Here is a 14227-nt window from a genome sequence, read left to right on the forward strand (position 1 = left end):
TGATGATGGTACCAGTGAGGAAATTGTCAGGATTATTACACAATGGGCTCTTGATGGTGGTCCCAGTGAGGAAGATGGTCAGGATTATTACACAATGGGCGCTTGATGATGGTACCAGTGAGGAAATGGTCAGGATCATTACACAATGGGCTCTTGATGGTGGTACCAGTGAGGAAGATGGTCAGGATTATAACACAATGGACGCTTGATGATGGTACCAGTGAGGAAATTGTCAGGATTATTACACAATGGGCTCTTGATGGTGGTCCCAGTGAGGAAGATGGTCAGGATTATTACACAATGGGCGCTTGATGATGGTACCAGTGAGGAAATGGTCAGGATTATTACACAATGGGCTCTTGGTGGTGGTACCAGTGAGGAAGATGGTCATGATTATTACACAATGGGCGCTTGGTGTTGGTACCAGGAAGGAAGATGGTCAGGATTATTTCTATAGAAGAAACCACAATATTCCTAAATATTAAAACAAGGAAACAGAGCAATGTTTGTCGACTAAGCTGAAGTCTATGAAGGAAACCTAGATTATAATGTGCATGGGACGAACATTTGTAAACTTTTATAATCATACAATGTGAGCAACATATTTATCATTTTCAACAATCCAATAACAGAAGTAAAATTATTGTATGCGCTTAACACTTACAGACTCTATATAAAATTAAACTTTAACTGAAATGAATGCTGACCTCACGTGTTCCTGGGTCAATCATGTAACGTTCTGATCCAGATAAGGATCACGTTGTTCCAAGAATAGTCAACGTGGTGTTGAATTTCAATTTATAATATATTTTATAAAAAATACCTTACATTGCATAGACAGAGGTATAACATATAGCAAGCAACATTACATTCAAAAACTAAAAGAGGTATCTTTATCAATTCTGGAATTCAATGTAACATCACAACGTCTTTTGTAGTGGTAATTCTAGGTTGAGCAGGGATGCATACAGTTATTTGTATAATGTAAATGTTTTTTATTTGACACATATTTGATGGTCGGAAATATGGCTATGTCGCCATGAACAACAATGATATGAATAAGCAAGTATTACTATGCTTATAAGTCTGGAAAGATGTATCTTAAACATCTCGAATAGTTTTCATGAAAACGAAATCGTGCTGCAATAATTGTATCGCTAACGAAACCATGAACCGGTAATACTGTAATAAGCGGATGCATATGTAGACTGTGGAGTTAGGCAACCGCATATACTGTAGTAAGCGGATACATATGTAGACTGTGGAGTTAGGCGCCCTTAAGATACTGTATTATGTGGATACACATATGTAGACTGTGGAGTTAGGCAACCGCAGATACTGTAGTAAGCGGATACATATATAGCCTGTGGAGTTAGGCGCCCTTAAGATACTGTATTAAGTCGATACACATATGTAGACTGTGGAGTTAGGCAACCGCAGATACTGTAGTAAGCGGATACATATATAGACTGTGGAGTTAGGCGCCCTTAAGATACTGTATTAAGTGGATACATATGTAGAGTGTGGAGTTAGGCAAACGCAGATACTGTAGTAAGTGGATACAAATGTAGACTGTGGAGTTAGGCGCCCCGCAGAAACTGTATTAAGCAGATACATATGTAGACTGTGGAGTTAGCCAACCGCAGATACTGTAGTAAGCAGATACATACGTAGACTGTGGAGTTAGGCAAACGAAGATACTGTAGTAAGTGGATACAAATGTAGACTTGGGAATTAGGCCCCCCGCAGAAACTGTATTAAGCAGATACATATCTAGACTTTGGAGTTAGCCAACCGCAGATTCTGTAGTAAGCAGATACATATGTAGACTGTGGAGTTAGGCGCCCCGCAGATACTGTATTAAGCAGATACATATGTAGACTTTGGAGTTAGCCAACCGCAGATACTGTAGTAAGCAGATACATATGTAGACTGAGGAGTTAGGCGCCCTTAAGATACTGTATTAAGTGGATACATATGTAGACTGTGGAGTTAGGCGCCCTTAAGATACTGTATTAAGTGGATACAAATGTAGACTGTAGAGTTAGACACCCCCAAGATACTATAGTAAGCAGATACATATGTAGACTGTGGAGTTAGGCGCCCTTAAGATACTGAAGTAAGCTGATACATATGTTGACTGTGGAGCTAGGCGCCCCGCAGATACTGTAGTAAGCAGATACATATGTAGACTTTGGAGTTAGGCGCCCCGCAGATACTGTAGTAAGCAGATACATATGTAGACTGTGGAGTTAGGCGCCCTTAAGATACTGTATTAAGTGGATACATATGTAGACTGTGGAGTTAGACACCCCCAAGATACTGTATTAAGTGGATACATATGTAGACTGTGGAGTTAGGCAACCGCATATACTGTAGTAAGCGGATACATATGTAGACTGTGGAGTTATGCGCCCGTAAGATATTGTATTAAGTGGATACATATGTAGACTGGGGAGTTAGGCGCCCTTAAGAAACTGTAGTAAGCAGATACATATGTAGACTGTGGAGTTAGGCGCCCCTAAAATACTGTATTAAGTGGATACATATGTAGACTGTAGAGTTAGACACCCCCAATATACTATAGTAAGCAGATACATATGTAGACTGTGGAGTTAGGCGCCCTTAAGAAACTGTAGTAAGCAGATACATATGTAGACTGTGGAGTTAGCCAACCGCAGATACTGTAGTAAGCAGATACGCATGTAGACTGTGGAGTTAGGCGCCCTTAAGATACTGTATTAAGTGGATACATATGTAGACTGTAGAGTTAGACACCCCAAGATGCTATAGTAAGTGGATACATATGTAGACTGTGGAGTTAGGCGCCCCCAAGATACTGTGGTTAGCGGATACATGATTGATTGATTGATTGATATGTTTTACGTCCACTTCACTATCGAGTATTTCGGTTGTCCAGCAGACAAAGAAATGACGTGAAAATGAGAAGAGGGATAAAGTATGGAGTGAAATAATAGAAAAGGGAGACAGAGGAGAGAAGGAGCCGTCTATCATATATGTATTTAATACATAAATCTATTTTTAAAGACGTCTCTAGGCCTAATGTTTGCCTGAACCTAACAATAGTCGTATAGCAGCACCAAGCCTGGACCGGAGGCGAGGTACTGAGCCGCCGCCAGTTACACCAGCTCCTGCCAATCTAAATAATTTTGTTTGGTATATATATTTTTGAAGTCCTTCTAATTGTCTAATAAAGATAGCCTAGTTCTATCGGCCGAAAACAAATCTAACCTTATCCTCTGTGCCGGCGTTAACATGCCTACTCTTTTTCGAAAAAGTTAGGCGCCCCAAGATCCTGTAGTAAGCGGATACATATGTAGACTTTGGAGTTAGGCGCCCTAAGAAACTGTAATAAGCGGATACTGAAGAATGAAAGTATTCTCTGTTAGTCTATATCCACATCATTGTTGAATCAATTTATCAAGAAGACACTGACACGGTTCAACGTTAGATGCTGAAATAGACTCCGGAACCAACTATATTAACATCTGAACATTACGAAATAAAATGGCCAAACAAAAATCGGAACAGAAAAGACACTCATTATTTGTCCTTTGTTTTTACGAAATAATATTAAATGAAATTTGACCTACTTTAAATAAGCACGTGTCATAGTTCGTTATATAAGATAAGCTTATCATGTCTACTGTACGAAACACGGGACCGGAATGCTTATATAAAAGGTATTCCTGTGCCGCAGTCTCTACTCAAACACATCATAACAATGATTCCCCTACTCTTAGCTGTCGTGTTTTCGGTGTCATCAGCCGCCCTAACTGCAGATGGCCAAGGTAGGTCCTATGGTTACGAAATCGCTACATAATTGAAAAGAGCATCGAACAAAACTATTCATCGATTTAATAAAATAGAAGACTATACTTATGATCGATTAAACAGGACATTAATGGCATCAACACTTTGTAACATGGAATTAACTATGTTACCATAGGCAGTGGAAATGGACCGGAAGGTATTGTTTGATTGAAAATTAAGGATATGACATCAGCAATTTTCTGTCCGCCTATGATCTAGGGGCAGGATATCAGCAATTGTCTGCCCGCCTATGATCTAGGGGCAGGATATCAGCAATGTTCTGTCCGCCTATGATCTAGGGGCAGGCTATCAGCAATTTTCTGTCCGCCTATGATCTAGAGGCAGGATATCAGCAATTTTCTTGCCGCCTATATGAAAGTTATCGCCGATTTTGAATTGAAATGTTTCGCCTTTTCTTTACACATATTACACTGTCACTATTTATTGTTTTATGGAAGAGTAGATTATATGAAAATTAATAACGAAAAGAAGTATTCACTGTACTTCCGAGACTAACAGTAGAGTGGCTTTATTGAGACATTAATTTGGATTTCGTACGGAAAAAAATATTCAACGCACTTAAACTAGAATTCTATTTTCCTTGTCAGGTCGCCGAGGATTTCTGATCAATACTATTGCATTTTTCATTAGTCGCACTTGACAACATTGGATTTTTAAGACGAAATCGGTAATTTGCAGAGAATTGACGTCATAACAAGTTTGAAGTAGCTACATCTTTGTTGAAACCAGATCTATACTAGCTATTTCTGTCTATACGTATCTGTTGTAGCCCGATTTATACTTGCTAGAATTGACGTCATAACAAGTTTGAAGTAGTTACATCTTTGTTGAAACCAGATCTATACTAGTTCATTCTGTCTATACGTATCTGTTGTAACCAGGATATATACTAGCTCATTCTGTCTAAACGTCTCTGTTGTAACCAGATATATACTGGCTCATTTTGTCTATACGTCCCTGTTGTAACCAGATATATCAAGCCTTTATCATTCTATGCGTTCCTGTTGTAACCAGATCTAAACTAGCTCATTCTGTATATACTAGCTCATTCTGTCTATACGTCTCTGTTGTTACCAGATCTATACTAGCTCATTCTGTCTATACGTCTCTGTTGTTACCAGATCTATACTAGCTCATTCTGTCTATACGTCTCTGTTGTTACCAGATACATACTAGCTCATTCTGTCTATAAATATCTGTTGTAACCAGATATATACTGGCTCATTTTGTCTATACGTCCCTGTTGTAACCAGATATATCAAGCGTTTATCATTCTATGCGTTCCTGTTGTAACCAGATCTAAACTAGCTCATTCTGTCTATACGTCTCTGTTGTAACCAGATTTACATGTACGTTTGTAACCGTTAAATACTAGTTCATTCTGTCGATACGTCTCTGTTAATACAAGATCTATACTAGCTCATTCTTTCTATACATCCCTAATACAACCAGATATATACTAGCTCATTATGTATATACGTCTCTGTTGTAACCAGATAAATAATAACTCATTCTGTCGATACGTCTCTGTAATTACCAGATCTATACAAGTTCATTCTCTATATACGACTCTGTTGTGATCAGATCTATACAAGTTCATTCTCTATATACGACTCTGTTGTTACCAGATCTATATAAGTTCATTCTCTATATACGACTCCGTTGTTACCAGATCTATTCAAGTTCATTCTCTATATACGACTCCATTGTTACAAGATATATACTAGCTCATTCTGTCGATACGTCTCTGTTGATACCAGATATATAATAGCTCATTCTCTATATACGTCTCTGTTGTTACCAAATTTATACTAGCTCATTCTGTCTATACGTCTCTGTTGATACCAGATCTATACTAGCTCATTCTGTCTATACGACTCTGTTGTTACCAGATTTATACTAGCTCATTCTGTCTATACGTCTCTGTTGTTAGCAGCTATGTAATAGCTCATTCCCTATATACGTCTCTGTTGTTACCAGATATATACAAGTTCATTCTCTATATACGACTCTGGTGTTACCAGATCTATACAAGTTCATTCTGTCTATACGACTCTGTTGTTACCCGATATATACTACCTCATTCTGTCTATACGACTCCGTTGTTACCAGATCTATACAAGTTCATTCTGTCTATACGTCTCTGTTGTTACCAGATACATACTAGCTCATTCTGTCTATACGTCTCTGTTGTTACCAAATCTATACTAGCTCATTCTGTCTTTACGACTCTGTTGTTATCAGATATATACTAGCTCATTCTGTCGTTACGTCTCTGTTGTTACCAGATCTTTACTAGCTCATTCTGTCTATACGACTCTGTTGTTACCAGATATATACAAGTTCATTCTGTATATAAGTCCCTGTTGTTACCAGATACCTACAAGCTCATTCTGCCTATACGTAACTGTTGTTACCAGATCTATACTAGCTCATTCTGTCTATACGTCTAGGTTGTCACCAGATCTATACTAGAACTCATTCTGTCTATACGCCACTATTGTTACCAGATATATACTAGCTCATTCACTGTCTATACGTCTCTGTTGTCACCAGATCTATACTAGCTCATTCTGTCTTTACGACTCTGTTGTTACCAGATCTATACTAGCTCATTCTGTCTATATGTCTCTGTTGTAACCAGATCTATACTAGCTCATTCTGTCTTTACAACTCTGTTGTTACCAGATATATACTAGCTCATTCTGTGCATACGACTCTGTTAATACCGGCCCTTACTAGATTATTCTGTCTTTACGACTCTGTTGTTACCAGATCTATACTAGCTCATTCTGTCTTTACGTCTCTGTTGTTACCAGATCTATACTAGCTCATTCTGTCTATGCGATTATGTTGTTACCAGATCTATACTAGCTCATTTTGTCTATACGTCTCTGTTGTCACCAGATCTATACAAAGCTCATTCTGTCTTTACAACTCTGTTGATACCAGATATATACTAACTCAACCAGATCTATACTAGCGTAGTCTGTCTATACGTCTCTGTTGATACCAGATATATACTACAATGTAACTCATTCTGTCGTTACGTCTCTGTTGTAACCAGATCTATACTATGTCTATACGTCTCTGTTGTCACCTGTTGTAACCAGATCTATACTAGTTCATTCTGTCTATACGTCTCTGTTGTAACCAGATATAGCTCATTCTCTATATACGACTCCGTTGTTACCAGATCTATTCTAGCTCATTTTGTCTATACGTCCCTGTTGTAACCAGATCTAAACTAGCTCATTCTGTTCTGCAATTACCAGATCTATACCAGCTCATTCTGTCTTCACAACTCTGTTGTTACCAGCTATATACTAGCTCATTCTGTGCATACGACTCTGTTAATACCGGCACTTACTAGATTATTCTGTCTATACGACTCCGTTGTTACCAGATCTATTCTAGCTCATTTTGTCTATACGTCCCTGTTGTAACCAGATCTAAACTAGCTCATTCTGTGCATACGACTCTGTTAATACCGGCCCTTACTAGATTATTCTGTCTATACGACTCCGTTGTTACCAGATCTATACCAGCTCATTCTGTCTATGAGATTATGTTGTTACCAGATCTATACTAGCTCATTCTGTCTTTACGTCTCTGTTGTTACCATATCTATACTAGCTCATTCTGTCTATGCGATTATGTTGTTACCAGATTTATACTAGCTCATTTTGTCTTTACGTCTCTGTTGTTACCAGAACATCCTAGCTCATTCTGTCTTTACGTCTCTGTTGTTATCAGATATATACTAGCTCATTCTGTCTATACGTCTCTGTTGTTACCAGATCTAATGTAGCTCATTCTGTCTTTACGTCTCTGTTGTTACCAGAACATACTAGCTCATTCTGTCTTTACGTCTCTGTTGTTACCAGATCTATACTAGCTCATTCTGTCTATACGTCTCTGTTGTTACCAGATCTATACTAGCTAATTCTGTCTATACGTCTCTGTTGTAACCAGATCTATACTAGCTCATTCTGACTATACGTCTCTGTTGTAACCAGATCTATACTAGCTCATTCTGACTATACGTCTCTGTTATTACCAGATAAATACAAGCTCATTCTGTCTATTCGTCTCTGTTGTTACCAGATATATACAAGTGAATTCTCTATATACGTCTCTGTTGTTACCAGATCTATATTAACTCATTCTGTCTATACGTCTCTGTTGTCACCAGATCTATACTAGCTCATTCTGTCTATACGTCTCTGTTGTTACCAGATCTATAGTAACTCATTCTGTCTATACGTCTCTGTTGTAACCAGATCTATACTAGCTCATTCTGACTATACGTCTCTGTTGTAACCAGATCTATACTAGCTCATTCTGTCTTTACGACTCTGTTGTTACCAGATATATACTAACTCATTCTGTCTATACGTCTCTGTTGTTACCAGATCTATACTAACTCATTCTGTCTATACGTCTCTGTTGTTACCAGATATATACTAACTCATTATATCGTTACGTCTCTGTTGTTACCAGATATATACTAGCTCATTCTGTCTATACGTCTCTGTTGTTACCAGATATATACTAACTCATTCTGTCGTCCCTGTCTGTTGTAACCAGATATATACTACAATGTAACTCATTCTGTCGTTACGTCTCTGTTGTAACCAGATCTATACTAGCTCATTCTGTCTATACGACTCTGTTGATACCAGATCTATACTAGCTCATTCTGTCTTAACGACTCTGTTGTTACCAGATATACACTAGCTTATTCTGTCTATACGTCTCTGTTGTTACCAGATATATACTAGCTCATTCTGTCTATACGTCTCTGTTGTTACCAGATATATACCAGCTTATTCTGTCTCTACGACTCTGTTGTTACCTGATATATACCAGCTCATTCTGTCTATACGTCTCTGTTGTTACCAGATATTACTAGCTCTTACAGTCTATATGTCCCTTTTGTAATCAGATTTGACCTAGTTAACTGTCAACAAGTCCCAGTTGTAACCAGATATATACTAGCTTATTCTGTCTATACGTCTCTGTTGTTACCAGATATATACTAGCTCATTCTGTCTATACGTCTCTGTTGTAACCAGATATATACTAGCTTATTCTGTCTCTACGTCTCTGTTGTTACCAGATATATACTAGCTCATTCTGTCTATACGTGTCTGTTGTTACCAGATATACTAGCTCATTCTGTCTATACGTCTGTTGTAACCAGATCTATACAAGTTCATTCTGTCTTTACGACTCTGTTGTGACCAGATATATAATAGCTCATTCTATGTATACCTCTCTGTTGTGACCAGATACATACTAGTTCATTCTGTCTGCATGTCTCTGTTGCTACCAGATATATACGAGCTCATTCTGTCTATACGACTCTGTTGTTACCAGATATATACTAGCTCATTCTGTCTATACGTCTCTGTTGTTACCAGATATATACTAGCTCTTATGGTCTATACGTCCCTTTTATAATCAGATTTAACTTAGATAACTGTCAACAAGTCCCAGTTGTAACCAGATATATACTTGCTCATTATGTCTATACGTCTCTGTTGGTACAAGATATATATTAGATTATTCTGTCTATATGACTATGTTTCAACCAGATATATAATAGCTCATTCTATGTATACCTCTTATTTTGAACCAGATATATAGTAGCACATTCTGTCTACATGTCTCTGTTGTGACCAGATACATACTAGCTCATTCTGTCTATACGTCTCTGATGTTTCCAGATCTATGCCAGTTCATTTCGTATCTATGTCTCTGTTGCCACAAGATATATAATAGCTCATTCTGTCTATATGTCCCTGTTTTTACCAGATCTATACTAACTCATTCTGTCTATATGTCCCTGTTTTTACCAGATCTATACTAGCTCATTCTGTCTATATGTCCCTGTTTTTACCAGATCTATACTAGCTCATTCTGTTTATACGTCCCTGTTTTTACCAGATCTATACTATCTTATTCTGTCTATACGTCCGTGTTTTTACCAGATCTATACTAGCTTATTCTGTCTATACGTCCGTGTTTTTACTAGATCTATACTAGCTTATTCTGTCTATACGTCCGTGTTTTTACCAGATATACTAGCTTATTCTGCCTATACGTCCCTGTTTTTACCAGATATATACTAGCTTATTCTGTCTATACGTCCGTGTTTTTACCAGATCTATACTAGCTTATTCTGTCTATACGTCCGTTTTTTACCAGATCTATACTAGCTTATTCTATCAATAAGTCCCTGTTTTTACCAGATCTATACTAGCTTATTCTGTCTATACGTCCGTGTTTTTACCAGATCTATACTAGCTTATTTTGTCCATACGTCCGTGATTTTACTAGATCTATACTAGCACATTCTGTCTATACGTCCGTGTTTTTACCAGATCTATACTAGCTTATTCTGTCTATACGACACTGTTTTTACCAGATCTATACTAGCTTATTCTGTCTATACGTTCTTGTTGTAACTAGATATATACTAACTCATTCTGTCTCTGTTGTAACTGCATATAGCTAGCTGAACAGAAAGAACGAGTTATGTTTTTTGAGTTACCGTCTTCATCATTTCAGTACAATGAAAATGATATAAATATCCAACGTATCATGACAGTGCGAAACAGCAATAGCGAACTCTATTTAGTGCCTATTTGATATACCACACGTAACTCAAGATAAACACCTTGACTATATTCACATTCATGTAAACTTCTTTCTTTACGTTTGACTTGACGTATAATCGATATCTTTCATATTTTAAACAGATATACCTAGTTTTTCCACTTTTCACAGTCGGCTGTTTCTTTGACGGTCACGTCTACGAGAAGGGTGAAATGGTTATACCCAAGGGATGCCTGTCTGAAATGACCTGTTTAGGTAACAACATATACAGCGAACTTCATCTGCTGGGGTAAGTCAACATTGACCGTCATATGCTCGGTAAGTCACCTGGGACCTTCATTTGCTGAGATAGGACAACTGTGACATTCCTCTGTGAAGGAAAGTCGACTCTGACTTAATATGAGGCTTCGACTGTTGGTGTAAGTCGAGAATGGCATTCATCTGTAGGTGTTAGTTAACCGTGACCTGTGTGTAAGTCGATTGTGATCTTCATCTGTTAGTGTTGGTCGATTGTGACCTTCATCTGCTGAGATAAGCAAGCTGTGACCTTCATCTGTTGGTGTAAGTCGATTATGACCTTCATCTTTTGGTGTAAGTCGACTGTGACCTTCATCTGCTGAGGTAAGTCGACTGTGATCTTCATCTGTTGGTTAAGTGGATTGTGACCTTCGTCTATTGATATAAGTTGACTGTGACCTTCATTTGTTGGTTTAAGTTAACTGTGATCTTCATCTGTGGGTGTTAGTCGATTTTGACCTTCATTTGTGGGTGTAAGTCGACTATGACCATAATACGTTGTTGTTTGTCCACTGTGACCTTCATATACTGAGAAAAGTCAATTGTGATCGTAATCTGCTGAGGAAAATGAAGTGCGATCTTCATCTGTTGGTGTAAGTCGATTGTGATCTTCATCTTCTGAGGTAAGTCGACCATGACCTTCATCTGTTGAGGTTTGTCGACTGTGACATTTATCTGTTGGTGTAATTATAAGTCGATTGTGATTTTCATATACTGAGATAATTCGACTGTGATCTTCATCTGTTGGTGTAAGTCGACTGTGACATTCATCTATTGGTGTAAGGCGAAGCGAAAGTGACCTTCATTTATTGGTGTAAGTCGCCTGTGACCTTCATATGCTGATGATAGTCGAGTGTGACCTTCATCTGTTGGTGGAAGTTAACTGTGATCTTCATCTGTAGGTGTAAGTCCACTGTGACCTTCATATGCTGAGTTAAGTCGACTGTGACCATCATTTGTTTGTTTAAGTCAATTGTGACCTTCATCTGCTTAGGTAAATTAAGTGTGACCTTCAACTGATGGTGTAAGTCGATTGTGACCTTCATATGCTGAATTTATTCGACTGTGACTTTCATCTGTTGGTGTAAGTCGATTGTGACCTTCATCTACTGATGTAAGTCGACTGTAATCTTCATCTGTTAGTGTAAGTCGACTGTGGCATTCATCTGTTGGTGTAGTGACCTTTTATTAGTTTGTGTCATTCGACTGTAACTTTCTTAATGCTGATGTATGCCGATTGTTACCTTCATCTGCTAATGTTTATCAACTGTGACCTTCCTCTGTTGGTGTAAGTCGATTGTGACCTTTATATGTTGGTGTAAGTCGACTGCGGCTTTCATCTTCTATGCAAGTCGACTATGACCTTCATCTGTTGGTGTTAGCCCACTGTGACCTTCATTTGCTGATGAAAGTATATTGTGACCTTCATTTGCTAATGTTAATCAACTGTGACCTTCATCTGTTGGTGTAAGTCGATTGTGACTTTCATATGTAGGTGTTAGTCCACTGTTACCTTTATATGTTTTTGTAAGTCGACTGTGACTTTCATCTTCTGTGTTAAGGCGACTTTGACCTTCATCTTTTGGTGTAAGTTGACTGTGACCTTCATCTGTTGGTATTAGTCCACTGTTACCTTGAAATGCTGAGGAAAGTAAATTGTGACCTTCATCTGCCTATGTCAGGTGACTGTGATCTTCATCTTCTGAGATAAGTCGCCCGTGACCTTCATCTGCTGAGGTTAGTTGATGGTGACATTCATCTCTTTGTGTAAGTCGATTATGACCTTCATTTGTTGGTGTAAGTCGATTGTGACCTTCATCTGCTGATGTAAATCGATTGTGATCTTTATCTGTTAGTCTAAGTCGACTGTGACATTCATCTGTTTGTGTAAGTTGACAGTGACCTTTATTAGTTGGTGCAATTCGACTGTAACCTTCTTAAGCTGATGTAAGTCGATTGCTACCTTCATCTGCTAATTTAAATCAACTGTGACCTTCATCTTTTGGTGTAAGTCGATTGTGACCTTCATCTGTTGGTGTTAGTCCACTGTGACCTTCATCTGTTGGTGTTAGTCCACTGTGACCTTCATTTGTTGGTGTAAGTCGACTGTGACCTTCATCAGTTGGTGTAAGTCGACAGTGACCTTCATCTGTTTTTGTATTTCGACTGTAACCTTCTTATGCTGATGTAAGTCGATTGTTACCTTCATCTGCTAATGTTTATCAACTGTGACCTTCATCTGTTTGTGTAAGTCCATTGTGACTTTCATCTGCTGAGGTTAGTCGACTGTGATCTTCATCTGTTGGTGTGAATCGACTGTGACCTTCATCAGTTGGTGTAAGTCGACAGTGACCTTCATTTGATTTTGTAAGTTGATTGTGACCTTCATCTGTTTGTGTAAGTCCATTGTGATCTTCATATGCCGAGGAAAGTCGATTTAGACCTCCATCTGTTGGTGTACGTTCACTGTGGCCTTCATTGGCTGAGGTTAGTCGACTGTGATCTTCATCTGTTGTTTTAATTCGATTGTGACCTTCATCTGCTGAGGTAAGTCGACTGTGGCCTTCATCTGTTTGTGTAAGTGGACTGTGACCTTCTTCTGTTGATGTAAGTCGACTGTGACCTTCTTCTGTTGATGTAAGTCGACTGTGACCTTCTTTTGCTGGTGGAAGTTAACTTTGATCTTCATCTGTTTGTGTAAGTCCATTGTGGCCTTCATCTGTTGGTGTAAGTCGACTGTGACTTTCATATTCTGAGGAAAGTAAAGTGTGACCTTCATCTGCTTAGGTTAAGCAAGTGTGACAATTTAGTGTCAGTCGATTTTGACCTTCATCTGTTGGTGTAAGTCGATTGTGATCTTCATCTGCTGAGGAGCGTTGACTGATTGAGTATTATCAGTTGTACCACACAGAACTAGCATGGGTTTATTATCTCCAGTAACGTTAGTGGTATCACAGAACGTCATTGGTTAAGTATCATCAGTAACTGTAGTAACAACAATGATACCACACAGATCTATCGAAGAATTCCTCACTATATCTTATTGGTTTTCTTTTAGACAAAACTGAAGCTTATGTTTATCATCAATTATTTACAATTGCCGAAGAAGAGAAAAAGTAACAGATTTATGTGTTATTAGAAAGGTAAGAATTACAGTATGAAAAAGAGGTACATTGACTTTTATCTCCATGGTTCTTAAGCCTTACTTCGAATACAAGCAACTGTTTGATTTTTTGTAGAGGGATCTGTCCGACAGAGAAACGTACCGTAGACGGACAAAGTGAGTAGCACAAATTACATACGGAGTCATTTATTATGTAAGATCACAAATAGTTGTTATATTCAATATTTGAAACGGGTGAAAGACCATACTATACAGTCTGATGACAATTCAGTAAGTAAATACTATAAAGTCTGTGACATGATATTTCAGTGAGACCACATTATAAAG

At 38.1% G+C, this 14227-nt stretch overlaps 1 long non-coding RNA gene across 1 annotated transcript; it reads left to right on the forward strand.

Annotated features, from left to right (window-relative positions):
- The first annotated feature begins 3680 nt into the window (after positions 1-3680).
- LOC110443358 lies at positions 3681-14059 on the forward strand. Its single transcript, XR_002462103.1, has 3 exons — positions 3681-3812; positions 10651-10768; positions 14016-14059. It is a non-coding gene; the product is annotated as an uncharacterized LOC110443358 (long non-coding RNA).
- Positions 14060-14227: the final 168 nt, after the last annotated feature.

The sequence above is a fragment of the Mizuhopecten yessoensis genome, unplaced genomic scaffold (genome assembly GCF_002113885.1).
Source record: "Mizuhopecten yessoensis strain PY_sf001 unplaced genomic scaffold, ASM211388v2 scaffold1957, whole genome shotgun sequence".
NCBI lineage: Eukaryota > Metazoa > Mollusca > Bivalvia > Pectinida > Pectinidae > Mizuhopecten > Mizuhopecten yessoensis.